The 13,795-nt window shown below is 44.8% G+C and overlaps 1 long non-coding RNA gene across 1 annotated transcript; it reads left to right on the forward strand.

Moving 5' to 3' along the window:
- The first annotated feature begins 785 nt into the window (after positions 1-785).
- Positions 786-13,361, forward strand: LOC135520027 (uncharacterized). Its single transcript, XR_010452337.1, has 3 exons — positions 786-889; positions 13,035-13,091; positions 13,278-13,361. It is a non-coding gene; the product is annotated as an uncharacterized LOC135520027 (long non-coding RNA).
- Positions 13,362-13,795: the final 434 nt, after the last annotated feature.

Raw genomic sequence — 13,795 nt, forward strand, 5'->3', positions numbered from 1 at the left:
GCGACCAAGCTCTAACTTCCTGACTGATGTCTTGAGATGTTTCTTCAATATATCCACATAATTGTCCTCCCTCATGATGCCATTTATTTTGTGACATGCACCAGTGCACTGTTGTTCTGGGATTGATTTGTACTTTTCGCACCAAACTAAATTAATCTCAAGTAGATTAATCTCCTTCCTGAATGGTATGACGGCTGCGTGGTCCCATGGTGTTTATACTTGCATACTATTGTTTGTACAGATGAACGTGGTACCTTCAGCCGTTTGGAAATTGCTCCCAAGGATGAACTAGACTTGTTGAGGTCTAGAATTATTGTCTGAGGTCTTGGCTGATTTCTTTTGACTTTCCCATGATGTCAAGCAGAGGCACTGAGTTTGAAGGTAGGCCTTGAAATACATTCACAGGTACACCTCCAATTGACTCAAATGATGTCAATTAGCCAATCAGATGCTTCAGCCATGACATTATTTTCCAAGCTGTTTAAAGGCACAGTCAACTTAGTGTATACAAACTTCTGACCCACTGGAATTATGATACAGTGAGTTATAAGTGAAATAATCTGTCTGTAAACATTTGTTGGAAAAATGGCTTGTGTAATGCACAAAGTAGATGTCCTAACCGACATGGCAAAACTAGTTTGTTAACAAGAAATTTGTGGAGTGGTTGAAAAACGAGTTTTAATGAGTCCAACCTAAGTGTATGTAAACTTCCGACTTCAAATGTATGAGATGAATAGTGATATTGACACAAGCTTTGTGGGGCTTGTATGCTTCCAGGAGGGAGTCAGAGGAGTGGAGCCAATGGCAGGGGGAGTTCAGAGGTCAAATCCGAGCCCTGCGACACTGGCTGAAGAGCATGGAGATGAGGCTACCTCCTCTGGACCATACGGTCAGTTGGGTTGTTGAGTTGCTCGGTTTGTTACCTTTCTCTCATTCACTGATTTAACCTACAGATTGAATGTCATTTGTTTTATATATATGAAATATACATTTTATGTCAACATTGCTAAACATCAGTCTTTTCCCTCCGTAAAATTATTCTCAGAGGTTTAGTGCACATTATGCAGTTAACAGTAGAATGAACAGGGCCTTGGCATATTTAGTAAAGCAACATCCTTGTAGTGAGATCTGCTGAATGAGGCTATCCATCTATTGCCATAATCATCAATGGATATCCACTGAACCATTAAAGACGTACATCGTCCTCCATCCTCTGTTGCTGTGCATCCAATTACACAGAGTAAAATACAATGATGGAGAGGCGGCTGGATATTAAGTGAAGGAGAAGAACGAGTGAACAATGTTGATATATTATCCATTCACAGGATGCTAGAAGACTGGACAATACCCATCCCCCATGATGCAACTTGTTGGTCTAACGGTAATCGTGTGGGCTGGGAGAAATCCAAAGAAAATTACAAAGAAAAACAGTGATTTGAGACTGGCCCCTATTGTGTAATACGCCATGGCGCTGGGCTGAGCATCAGTATCGAATAATATGCCCTAAGCCCCAGAGAAATAAATGCTTTCCCACCCAGGGAGCTGGCATGATACCACTAAACAGAGAACGAGAGAAAAACTGTACAAACAACAGATCAAGAGTCAGAAGAGGGAGACACATTACACATACAGGCATATGACTTCAGACAGAAGGAAAAAGAGCAAGGGAATCAGTGAGAGAGAATAATCTAGAGCCAGACGGACTCAAGCGGAGATCGAGGTGGTGGTCTTAGCTCCTCCATGTCCTGCAGCAAGTTTCCTTTGGGGAGAGGGGCAGGCAGGCAAGCTCTTTTGTGCTGTGCTGGGACAGGGAGGCTGGAGAGACGCTCAGCAGTGGAGGCCCACTGCACACATGAGCGAACAGACTGAAAAGGACATTAGACTCAGATGGGAGGATGAGGACGGAGAGAAAAGAAGGAAAGAAAAACAGGATCTTACCGAGTCCTGTGGTCTGGCCATAAAGGCATTTGTTGTGTTTCCCCCAGCCATTAGTCTTTTTTATCTGTTAGTGGCGGACAATGACATCTCAGCATTGCGCAATAATTAGTGTGTCTTGAAGGGTGATATTTTATATCACAAACAGTAACAGTGTTCTTTTAGACTTAGGATAATGAACAAGGGCCTCGACTCCGATAACTAGCCTAATCCACAGATTTAAAGCGGACTAGCATGAAACATCAATATGACCAGACTGAAGAGCACAACGAGACTCTTTACAACATGAACACTGATTGAATCAATCGTCATACTGTGTGTTTCAGCATCATGTCGCTCCTCTCTGCATTCCTTTAGCCTTTTTGTCTTCTTTGTGTTTATTTTTTGTGTGGTTGTGAGTACTGTGTTACCTCAGGGGGAAAGGAGGACCTTTTTGTGATTGATAGGTTTTGGTACATTTAGTGTTACTAAAAGTGCCATTGTCCTAATTGTTTGTGTCACGCGGGACTGGGTGGGTGCAGGAATCAGACGCAGAGAGAGTTCCACTGAGGTTAAGTGCTTTACTCAGGCACAACAAAATAATAAGCCCAACAAATACAGGGCGCGGGACACACAACGAGACAACCCAAAAACCACTGGGTGCCAAGTTAAAGAAAAGAAAATCCACCACTACCTAAAATGCACACACGTAACACAAAGACAATCCCGCACAAAACAAGGGCGGGTCTACCTACTAAATATAGGGAAGCTATTTTAACCAAACAACAGAAACACAGGTGAAACTAATAAGACAAAACAAACAGACAAACGAAAAAGGGATCGGTGGAGGCTAGAAGGACGGTGACGACGACTGCCGAGCACCGCCCGAACAGGCAGGGGAGACAACTTCGGCGGAAGTCGTGACAGTTTGTTTGATTGATTCATTGATTATAACGCTAACTGGCGTAACAACTGAATTATTTCATCTTATAATCCGGGTTTAAACTGGATAAATACACATGACCTTCGGGTGAACTTATCCATCAAGCCAAAGCTAATTGTTTTTCCCTAGTCTTCAATTGCGAAATACTTTTGCATTATGATGCCATCGTCACACTTTGTTTTGTGCGTGTGACTCAGAAATGTGTGTATGACACAAGCATGACTCAATTTAAAGGAGTCAGTGTTTCAGATTTTTTTTAATGAGCTGTAAGGTAGACTCCTATGTTCAGTGGTGAGCTGAGGGTGTGGGGGGGGGGGGGGGCTCCTGTGCCTCTCCCAGTGAGCATGGGGTTAAATGCAGGTAGTCTTTTATCAGCACTGTGCCTTTATCACAGTGCACCCCTCCATAAGCCTTTTGTCATGTTAATGCTGCTGGTCTGCACCACTGCTGCTTTCAGTCTGGTCTGTGGGAACTCGTTCGTTAGCTCTGCGAACTGCATGAATGAGACACAACACAACTTCCCCCAACACGCCAACAATACACAGGAGAGAGACACACCTGCTCCTTTACACATGCTCTGACAGTGGAGCCATGTTCATTAGAACATACTGTAGCAAAATGTTTTGCAATGGAAAATTTGACATTTGACTTTTGAACGACTTCACTGTTTCACTCCACTTTGGGACATTTGATTTCATTCCGTGGCTGTTGAACGGCACCTTGTTTCTTCATACAGCCTAACAGCCTCCATAAACCAAGTGAAGGTGATTCATAAACAGCTGTGAAGCTGAAATTTGATTTGTTTAAAATAAAAAGTTGGCCTAGAGGTGTACGCTGAATGTTCCACCTGGTGAAAATGACTTGAAGTGATGTCACTGTGTAGGAAGTGCTGCGTTTGCGTCATTCAAAAGTCAGAAAAGCGATCTCTCCATTCAGAGGGACGTATTAAGGCCCCTCTTCTTTGTTCCGTCCCCCCGCTATTGAGAAACTGCTGGATAAAGAGTGTCTGTGTCCCTCTGTCTCCAAAGGTCTCTAATTTCCCTTGGTCCACTGCAGAGTCTGCATCTCAAGTACGCCCTGCATACATAACCTGTAAACAGACCAGGAAGAGGGGTGAGAGATAGCAGCCTATTCTCATCTCCTCTGTCTTGGTGACAGTGGGAAAACAGAAGCCCCTCTCTCTGATGAAAGGCAGATAATGACTTGGGAAGATGCGTTGGTGTTGATTGCTGTGAATCACCAAGTGGTAAAGATAAGGAGGGGAGGGATTGTGTGTGTGGTGGTGTGTATGTGTGTGCGTGTTTTCATCATGTTTTGAATTGTGGTTATCCACTTCTTTCTGGTCCTGGGATTGTTTGTGTTTTTGTGTTTCTTTTACATTTGTTGTCATCGACCTTTGCATCGGAATACTGAAAGGTTATTGACAATGTAGCGGCTTCTTTTATGTTCTGACTCTTTACTTGTTGTGGAAGCTTTCAATCGAATCTTCCTTGTGAACAGACCAAGCACATAAGGGGGTTGGGTCGTTGATTTTGTTGTTGAATCCCTCCACCCTGTGACTAAGATTTCCAGTATCCAGGCACCCCAGGGAAGCCCCTAACTCCTTTTCACCCAAACCCACACATTTCATGGAAGTGTGTGTGTGTGTGTGTGTGTGTGTGTGTGTGTGTGTGTGTGTGTGTGTGTGTGTGTGTGTGTGTGTGTGTGTGTGTGTGTGTGTGTGTGTGTGTGTGTGTGTGTGTGTGTGTGTGTGTGTGCGTGCGTGCCTGCCTGCCTGCCTGCATGTGCGTGCGTGAGTGTGTGTGTAATGGTGTTGAATGGTGCTTTAGTTTTGACCTATAAAGGGGACCCCTTTTTCATTTCCTCATGAAGAGGGCTCCCTATCTGAGGGGTGGGTGTGGCTGCCAAAGTGCTAATTACCACATAGGCTACTGGAGCCATAGAGGATCCACTGAGGTCTTGTTTAATTTGAAGGCAGAGCAGAGAGGGAAGAGAAGGAAGGTTGTGAAGGAGAAGGGGGGACATGCCAGGCAGCCAGCAGGATTAATCTACTTTAGTGCTCTCAGGTCTTCTGGCACATGGGGTCTGTGATCAAATTTGGCCCCATTTGCAACCAATTTGGAATCGTGTTCTGTCAGGCCCCTATATCCCCCATATCAGAACCTACACTTCCCAGTCTTACATACAGCATAGGGGGCAGATGGGAGGTTAATGGTAGAGAAACTGGGAAATTATCAATTGCCTGGCTGCCCAGCCTGTTAATGGTGTGTTGCTTCGTAGCCCCATTGATAGCCAGTGTTCCAGTGCTTCTTCAACTACTGTACACCAGCCAGTCTTTTGGAACGGGGGTTACGTGTGGTTAAGGCCATGGTGCGAGATGGAAAGGGAGAGCGGGTTTGGTGAAACGATTCAATTATTTAGAAGAGGATTTGGAGCTAGCTGGCATCCCGGGGTCTCATCCATGCCAGACCCACTCAGGAAGAAGGAGGAGGGCCGGCACACTTGCTCTTCGTTCAACAGCTGAAGACACTGCTGCTCTCTTGTGGGACCAACCACACCCTTTGTCTGGAGTATTGCTACTATTTTGAAAGCTTGATCTTGTCTGCCGAGAGTATCAATCTCTCTGAACTGTCGATTGCAGATGTCCGTGCATTTCTGTCATTGCCTGCAGGTTCAGATCTCTGGGACGGAGAAGGTAAAGTGTGGGAGGTCCTAATATGTGAGGCAAGTTTAACTTAGGACACACAGGGATGGAGTAGTCACAGGGTTAAATAACTTGACCCCGTGGGGGTCACGCTATTGAATTGACTTTTCCTTCGCAGCCAGGGCATTTTCAGTCTCCTTTGTGATTCATGCTATCACTTCTTTCCCAGTTACTCCCTTGTCCCTCATTGTTTTCAAAGTGGCAAGTAACACTGTCATAAACAAACATTCACGCCTGAGTAAATAAGCCTAAGGTTGAATCTCGCATGAAGACGTGCAATACCGGTATGACAGTATCTTGGCATCAGTGTGAAACATGTTGTGTTTACACTACAGAAAGATGGTGTATTGGTAATCAGCTAATCCTGGCACAGTGAAAAGGGGGGGGACATGTGATTTTGTGTCCCCTTCTGTCTTTGCCCAGAAAGAGTCCATTTTTTGCCCCCTGTTCCATCTGCCATGCTCTTTTTCCTCTGACTAATCATTCTAGAGACATTGATTCCAATGCCACCACCTACATGTACAGATTACCTCAACTAGCCTGCATCCCCTGCACACTGACTCTGTACCGGTGCCCCTGTATATAGCCTCGTTATTGTTATTCTTATTGTGTTACTTTTTATTATTACTTTTTATTTTAGCCTAGATGGTAAATATTCTCTTCTTCTTGAATTGCACTGTTGGTTAAGGGCTTGTAAGTAAGCATTTCACGGTAAAGTCTACACTTGTTGTATTCGGCGCATGTAGCAAATAAAGTTTGATTTGATTTTGAAAGACTGTAGATTATAGAAGAGGGAGGGGGCTTGCGCGTGTCCATGAGAGAGAGACCGAGAGTGTGTGTGAGAGAGAGGGAGAATATTGGAGGAGGGAGAGAGAAAGAAAAGGAGAGAGAGAGACAGACAGACAGAGATGTTAAATTAGGTTGTTCAGGGCTTCAGGGAATAAACACCTCTTTGAAGGGAGTGACCTAAAATGCACCTGTCCTCCAGGGCTTCCAGTGCACCTGCTGCCCTGCACCTGTCCACTTACTCACAGCTCGTAGTACTCCCAGCTCTTATCCCAGGGGAGATCACGACACACATCATCTCCAGGTGATCACATGAGTGTGTGATTAGCTGGTTTCATTCAACTGGGGTGTTGGTTTCCCTAGTCTTAGTCTCCCTATAATAGATATAATAGGACATAAAACAAGTAGGTTACACAGTGTTCATGTAAAAAGACAAATCACATGTAGATGCTATTGCATAGTTGAGATTTAGTTAGATGCAAATGTAGTTTGATAAATGACCTCCACTTGGTTCCGTCATAGCTTTCCCAGGAGTCAGAAAGGTCTATTTTTGCCAACATCCAATTTTCTCAATTTCGTCTTCATTTACCTTCTTTGTTTTTCATAGGAGTTGTATGGGTCTGGAAGTGAGTTGAGAAAAGTAATCAGAGATGTTTTTACAGTAATTTGATGTCTTTGTTGCTGCTGTGAAGGCTGCTGCACTGACTGAATGGAGATGGGGGTGAATGGGTGTGGGTGGGTTAAGGTCCCTCCTTTTGTGGCCTTGTGCTGCTTGCCCCTGCCGGCGCTGTGTGAGCTAGAGGCAGAGAGAAGGGGCTGGAGGCAGCTGGAGGCATGTGAATGTTTCCAGGAGGGCGACCCGGAGCTCTTTAGAAGGCTTTTTTTCTCACTCTCTCTTTTTTTTCCACCACAAGCAGCATGGAGTTTCAGAGCCCAAATAAAACCTTCTATGGGAGGGGCTATCGAGGAGGGGGGGGGGGGGTAGAAAGGAGGAAGGTAAGGGAAGCACTTTGCTGTCTAACTGTCTGGCACAGGAGCACAAGCCTCTGGCCTGCGGTCATATGGATCTACCAGAGTGTGATCACAATGCAATAACCATTTTCTGGCTGGGAACCGAGGGAATCTAGTTGAGCCGTTGAAAATACATTGTCTTGATCCGGGTGCACCATCATCCTATTGGTGGTGTGAACAAGGAAGGAATTCCTCTATCGGAGCTCCAACAACAAAGGAGAGAGGGAGAGGAGCGGAGCTGGTGGGAGGGGAGGAGGGGGTGCTGTGAGAGGGGAGAGGAGGACATTGTTTGCCTGTGGCTGTGAGCAACGGAAAGCATGGGTTATCAGGGCTTGTGTGTTTTTGTTTAGAGAGTGTGTTTTGATGTGAGGATGTCTGAGTGAGTTGTGAGTGTATGTGCGTGAGGAGACTTCTTGGGAAGGGAGGGAGGCCAATTCAAAGGATGCTCAAACAAGGCAGGATTTTTTTTTCTCTCCTTTTTGAATGGTGACTGAGGACTAGCTGAATTCCTTTGCTCTAGCCGTTGTGCCTCATCTCTGCTCCAGGGTAAGTGTGCGTCACCTAAATCTCAAACCGCCAAAACTGCCACCAGGCCTGGATTGGCTTGTAAGAAAAGTTCAGTAGGAGTTTACTCTTCTGTGATTGTAGCTTGGAAGAGCATGTGATGCTGCAACGTGGCTATGGCCATTGGTTCACTGGTCCACATTGGGCCAAAGGGACAGTTCCGAGTCTGAACAGTGAATGTGAAGCTAGAAGTATGTTTTTATTTTCACTCCACACATAGGAAATATGTATTTTTGATTGTTTCACACAGTTGTAAGTATAATGTCTTCATGATAATGGTAATGTGCAAGATAGAATATTCTAATTTACAAATTTGATTCAGGAAGAAAGTAGTGAGTTTGATATGTGAAATTGGGAAAATTCTATGAACCCTTGCTACATTTTGTCATGATCAGAATGATTAAAAAAATAGCATTGTGGTGCTAGAACCAACATGTGCAGTTTTAAACGCAATTCACCAAAATATCAAACAATTTCACCATTGGATGCAACCGTCACATGTTGTCTTACCATAGCCAATTTGCATCTTGGGTTTAATGTATTAGATATTTCATATTATTTCCTATGTGCAATGTGAGGCGTTTAAATCAACAAAACAGTTTGATACAATTGTTTGTGTTTTACTCTTGAACGGATGACCTTTAAAAAAAAAAAATATCTGTGATAAGACCCGTGACGGGTGAACGCACAGCTGTCGGCTTTAATTAGAAGACCGCTATCTTGATTACCACATAGAGACCCTCCGTGAATTGGGACTGGCCTGTCTTTGTGCGGCTCCAAGATTGTAATTCATGATTATTATTCTGTGGTTAATGGAATCAAGGGTCTGGTTTTGCCCGTCAATGGATGCATTTTTTTTGGGTTGGATACAATCTGGGACTATGGTGCCAAAAACACCAGATTCTCTTTTGTGTGTGAGTGTATGTCGGTGTAGGTGTGGGTTTCTCACAGACACTCACCGAAAAAGAAACGCACACACATTCAAACTGTCTAGTGTCCATCAGTGATAGGATACATAGATTTCCATTTGTAATGATGGAGATAACAGTAGCAGACATTTCACTGCCCTTTCAGGTCTCATTGCATGTTTCGTATATTGCAGAGTAGCCCTTTATTGCGACTCTAAATTTGATTCATCGGGAAATTCTGCAACATTGTAATCCGAATGTTGCAGCACACAAAGGGCAGAGTCTAAATCGAGGGTCATTTCTAGGGGAGGTGAAGTGGTGGATTGGACCGGGTCAACTGAGATATGGGTTCGGTGAAATGGTTGCCTGGCTTCAGCTTTAGCGCGGGACAAGCTACTGTGCACAATCGTATCATATAGCAACATGGCCTTAATAAAATGTGTCAAAACAGTATCATTTAACCTGTTGTCGAATGATTGCCTGGGTTGTTTGAATTCTTAGTTAAATTGCAGATTATTTGAGATTTTGATGGACCTGATGGCTCTTAGAATGACCCACTTACCTCGTACAGTAGAGTTGAAATACATAACTGATAGTTTGGTCGCTATAATAGTCGCTACCCCGGACTATCTGTATTGACACTTTTTGCACTAACTTTTGACACTTCACATACGCTGCCGCCACTGTTTATTATCTATCCTGTTGCTTAGTCCCTTTACTCCTCCCTATATGTACATGTCTACCTCAATGACCTCGTACCCCTGCAAATCGCAAGGTTAGCGTTACTCATTGTGCATTTATTCTTTGTGTTGTCATTTGTCACGTTTTCCTCTCTGCATTGTTGGGAAGGGCCGTAAGTAAGCATTTCACTGTCAGTCCACCCCTGTTGTTTACGAAGCATGTGACAAATACAATTTGATTTTATTTGATTGGATTGATGCGGTAATTAGCGTCCTCGGTGTTTGTTTTCAGATGGCATCTCACTGTTAATGTAGTAAGTGTGTGTCAGTAGGATGCCAAACAGCATCTTCACGCTACATACAGTATGTCTCATAGGAATAGTTTACGATAGTGCACTCAGGTAGCCTGGGAACCAACCTGATATGCTCGGTTTCCATTGTCTGCTATTTTGAAGTGAAACAATGGGCAAACAGGACGTCTCAGTTTGAATTCCAGGCGACACGTTTTATTTAACTAGGCAAGTCAGTTTGGAACAAATTCTTATTTACAACGGCGGCCTACCATGGGCAAACCCTAACCCGGATGACGCTGGGCCAAATGTGCGCCACCCTATGGGACTTCCAATCACGGCCGATTGTGATACAGCCTGGAATCGAACCAGGGTCTGTAGGGATGCCTTTTGCACTGAGATGCAGTGCCTTAGACCGCTGCACCACTTGGGAGCACATCAGGTGCAATAGCCAGTCAGACATGGCACACCCTCACCCTTTTTGCCTTGGTTTGTTAACCTACTGAACATGGGCACAGCCGCCTGGCCACAGACACTCTCCTCTGGAGAATACGAGGATGTGATTAAGGCTAACAGGGTAATCATTGATCTTGGGCTGGGGATCTGTCTGTGAGCCACTCTCCTCTCTGATCCTGTGTATTCACAGAGTTCCCCCTGGGATCCATGCTATGGCCTAAATCATCTGCGTTGCAGACATGTGCATAGTACGACTATAATTACAAAAATGCACAGAGAGAGGCCTAATCAAAATGTTCAGTTCAGCTACACCCTTATTATATCATAGAGGATAGATACGTCCTGGTTTATAATGGGGATCATGGCTGTGAAGCAGAATGAACGGAATAGAATTATGAATTATGAATAGAATAGAATAGAATTCCAGTATGACATGAAACTGCAGACAGAGGCACAATGGGGTTTGTGTTCTGCTACAAGCCGAACAAGCTGTTTTCTCTCCAGCAAAGGGAGCAGTCAAATCTAGTCATGCAGCTAACTGTTTCGAGCTCCTAACCTGTGAATACTGAATATTCATTGTAACCAAAGAACAAAGAGCGGATACAGCCAGCAAAGACGGCACTGTAAAATTTGGTGTCTTCTGGTTCAGCGAGCCAGTAAAACAGAAAACCCGCTTGGCAGGGTTTTTGGAGCCAACTTCCTCACTTATACAAATACACTCACCTTTGAACCCTTTGAGTCCCTTGTCATGGATAAAACTCATGGCAGTTATGTTGGAATTAGCCAATGAACTCTTGGAAAAGGATGCATTGTAAGCCACGCAAAGATGTTTAATACTTGAAAATGGTGGACTGTACTGTGGCTTACAGTCCAAATTGTTGTGATGATGTGATTTGTTAGTGATCAGTCACAGCAGCAATCTTGCTGCTATTACCATTCACAATTCTGTACAGTACAACCTGTTCACAATGCTTCGTGAGCCCAGTGTCTCTGCAGTTAAGTCAGGTCATCACAAGAAGATCAGAAAGCGGAACGGTGTCCTGTGTCATCATAGACATCTTTTATCTGTGATTCCCCGACTATGCATCACTGAGGGGGCGTTTTATGCCTGTCATATTCGAATATGGGCTAAATAGTTTCCTAAATAGTGGTCCTGCCTGCTAGAGCTTAACAGTGGGTTTCCTAACAGTGGGTATCCTTGAACACTCTGCTTTCAGTGGACAGGCCTGTCACACACTTTTCAATAGACAGAGTGTCTTAGCTGGTGCCTGGTGCAGACCATCCAAGACCAAGAGAGCCCAGATCCGTGCATGTATGACAAAGAACTAGGCTTGTCTGCACAGTAAGCCAGCCAGGAGTCCCTGGCTCTGTTGTGCTTCTGTTGATTTTACTGTACTACTCTCTCTCTCTCTCAACAAATGGGCTGTGGCTGTGGTGGCACGTGGTTAGAGACGGAGCGAATAGGTACCTCTAAATGGATATGTTTCTGCAGTTGTAGTAGTTTTCACCATATTTTAGTTAGTGATTGCTTTCACAAGTCGTGCACATTGCAAATAATGATATTTACCATTATCCAAAGTTGGTGCAATAACATCAGAGATCAACAAAACATGTAATATAAATCAAACTGTTTTGGGGGGTCAAAGAGGAATGATTTTACAGTTAAGCTGGATGCTCACCTCAAGCCCCCTTGTCTCACTCTAGGCATCTGAAGGATCTCCTGCATGCATGGCAGAGGGGCCCACTCTCGCCTATTACCTCACTATCCCCTGGGCTGAAAGGTTATGGGTAATCTGATCAGCCGGCCCAGCTGCCTGGGCCAGAAGTCCAAGCAGGTGAGGTCCGACGAGGACTTCCTGAAAGAGTGCTACCAGCGGCGCCGCGAATGGCAAGCTCCGCCCCTGACGCACCACGGGGAGACCAGGCGGGAGGAGGTGGTCAGAGAGAGGGAGGAGGAGGAGGAGGAGGAGGAGGAGGAGAGGGTGACAGACAGGACGAAGGAGGATGAGGTAGAGGATGAGGTGTCTCACAGCAACACCCCTCCCTCGGACAAACCCCTAAGGACCAACCCCTCCCCCGCCCCCACGGTCACCACCACCAGTACTCTGGACAATGTCTGGCAAGGCACCCCCTCCCCCATCAAGACTTCCAGGAACAGCACCCTGACTAGGAATGCCGTGGTCCAAGAGATCCCCTATGGGAGATCCCCTCTAGCCCAGCCTGGCTTAGTCCCAGGCTCAGCGGAGAGGAGGGCCAGCCTCCAGAGGAAAGACTCCAGAGAAGGAAGCCTCCAAAGGAGAGACTCTAGAGAGGGCAGCCCCTGGTCCTGGAAGACCTTGGCCTCCCGCGAGGTCACGGAGGTGACGGAAGTGACAGAGACAGTTGTGACAGAGATTGTGGAGGTGACGGAGTACCCGTCTGGAGAGAAGGGCGGAGACCCCATAGTCACCAGGACTGTTAGGGTTCTGACTGGAGCAGCTGAGGAACTCGCTGAGGTCAATATAACTTCAACAGCAAACAGCCTCTCTAAAGTGTCTTATTATTCAGTACAGTAGACTAGGATTTGACTTTCCTTTTTCCCCCCTTTCCATTCCATTCTTTCATTGAACGTCTGAACTTCACCTTTTCATCTTTACCGCTCTGCAATTTCCTTAACATCTCTTCAGCAGCATGTGCTACAGAATGTGTTATATTTTTGTCAGGACGGTGCTCTTTTTCAGAAAAGTAGATTGCGCAATGAAGTCGGGTGTTGTGTTGACTGTTATATTTCTATCCCAGCTGCAAAGTGATGGACATTCTAGTTCAGACCAAGATTCCAGCTTGGATCGTTGGAGGGTAAGATATCCAGTGCATTGGTCTGTTTTTTTTAATGTGATTTACTATTTAGTATTATCTCAATTGCCTCTGCACAGTATGAAGGTAACACTGATATTACAGAATGGTTCCATGGTGTCCATGTTTTCATATGGTTGAGTTACTATAAACAGTGTTAATGCTGTGTCATGCTCTCTTTTTCCCCAGGGAACGAGATCTGTCTTGACTCTGAGAGATGATTTTGCAGATTCTGAAACGTTCCATCAATCCCTGGAAGCACTGTTGACCTGGGTCTGTGAGATAGAGGAGCTGACAGCCAATCAGAAGCCTCCATCTTCAGAGTTCAAAGTAGTGAAAGCACAGCTGCAAGAGCAGAAGGTACAGTACCAGTCAAACGTTTGGACACACCTACTCATTCAATGGTTTTTCTTGATTTTTACTATTTTCTACATTGTAGAATAATAGTGAAGACATCTTCAAAGTAGCCACCCTTTGCATTGATGACAGCTTTGCACACTCTTGGAATTCTCTTAACCATCTCCATGAGGTAGTCACATGGAATGCATTTCAATTAACATGTGTGACTTGTTAAAAGTTCATTTGTGGAATTTCTTTTCTCTTAATGAGTTTGAGCCAATCAGTTGTATTGTGACAAAGTAGGGGTGATATACAGAAGATAGCCCTATTTGCTAAAAGACCAAGTCCATATTATGATAAGAACAGCT

The sequence above is a fragment of the Oncorhynchus masou genome, chromosome 29 (assembly GCF_036934945.1).
Source record: "Oncorhynchus masou masou isolate Uvic2021 chromosome 29, UVic_Omas_1.1, whole genome shotgun sequence".
Lineage (NCBI taxonomy): Eukaryota > Metazoa > Chordata > Actinopteri > Salmoniformes > Salmonidae > Oncorhynchus > Oncorhynchus masou.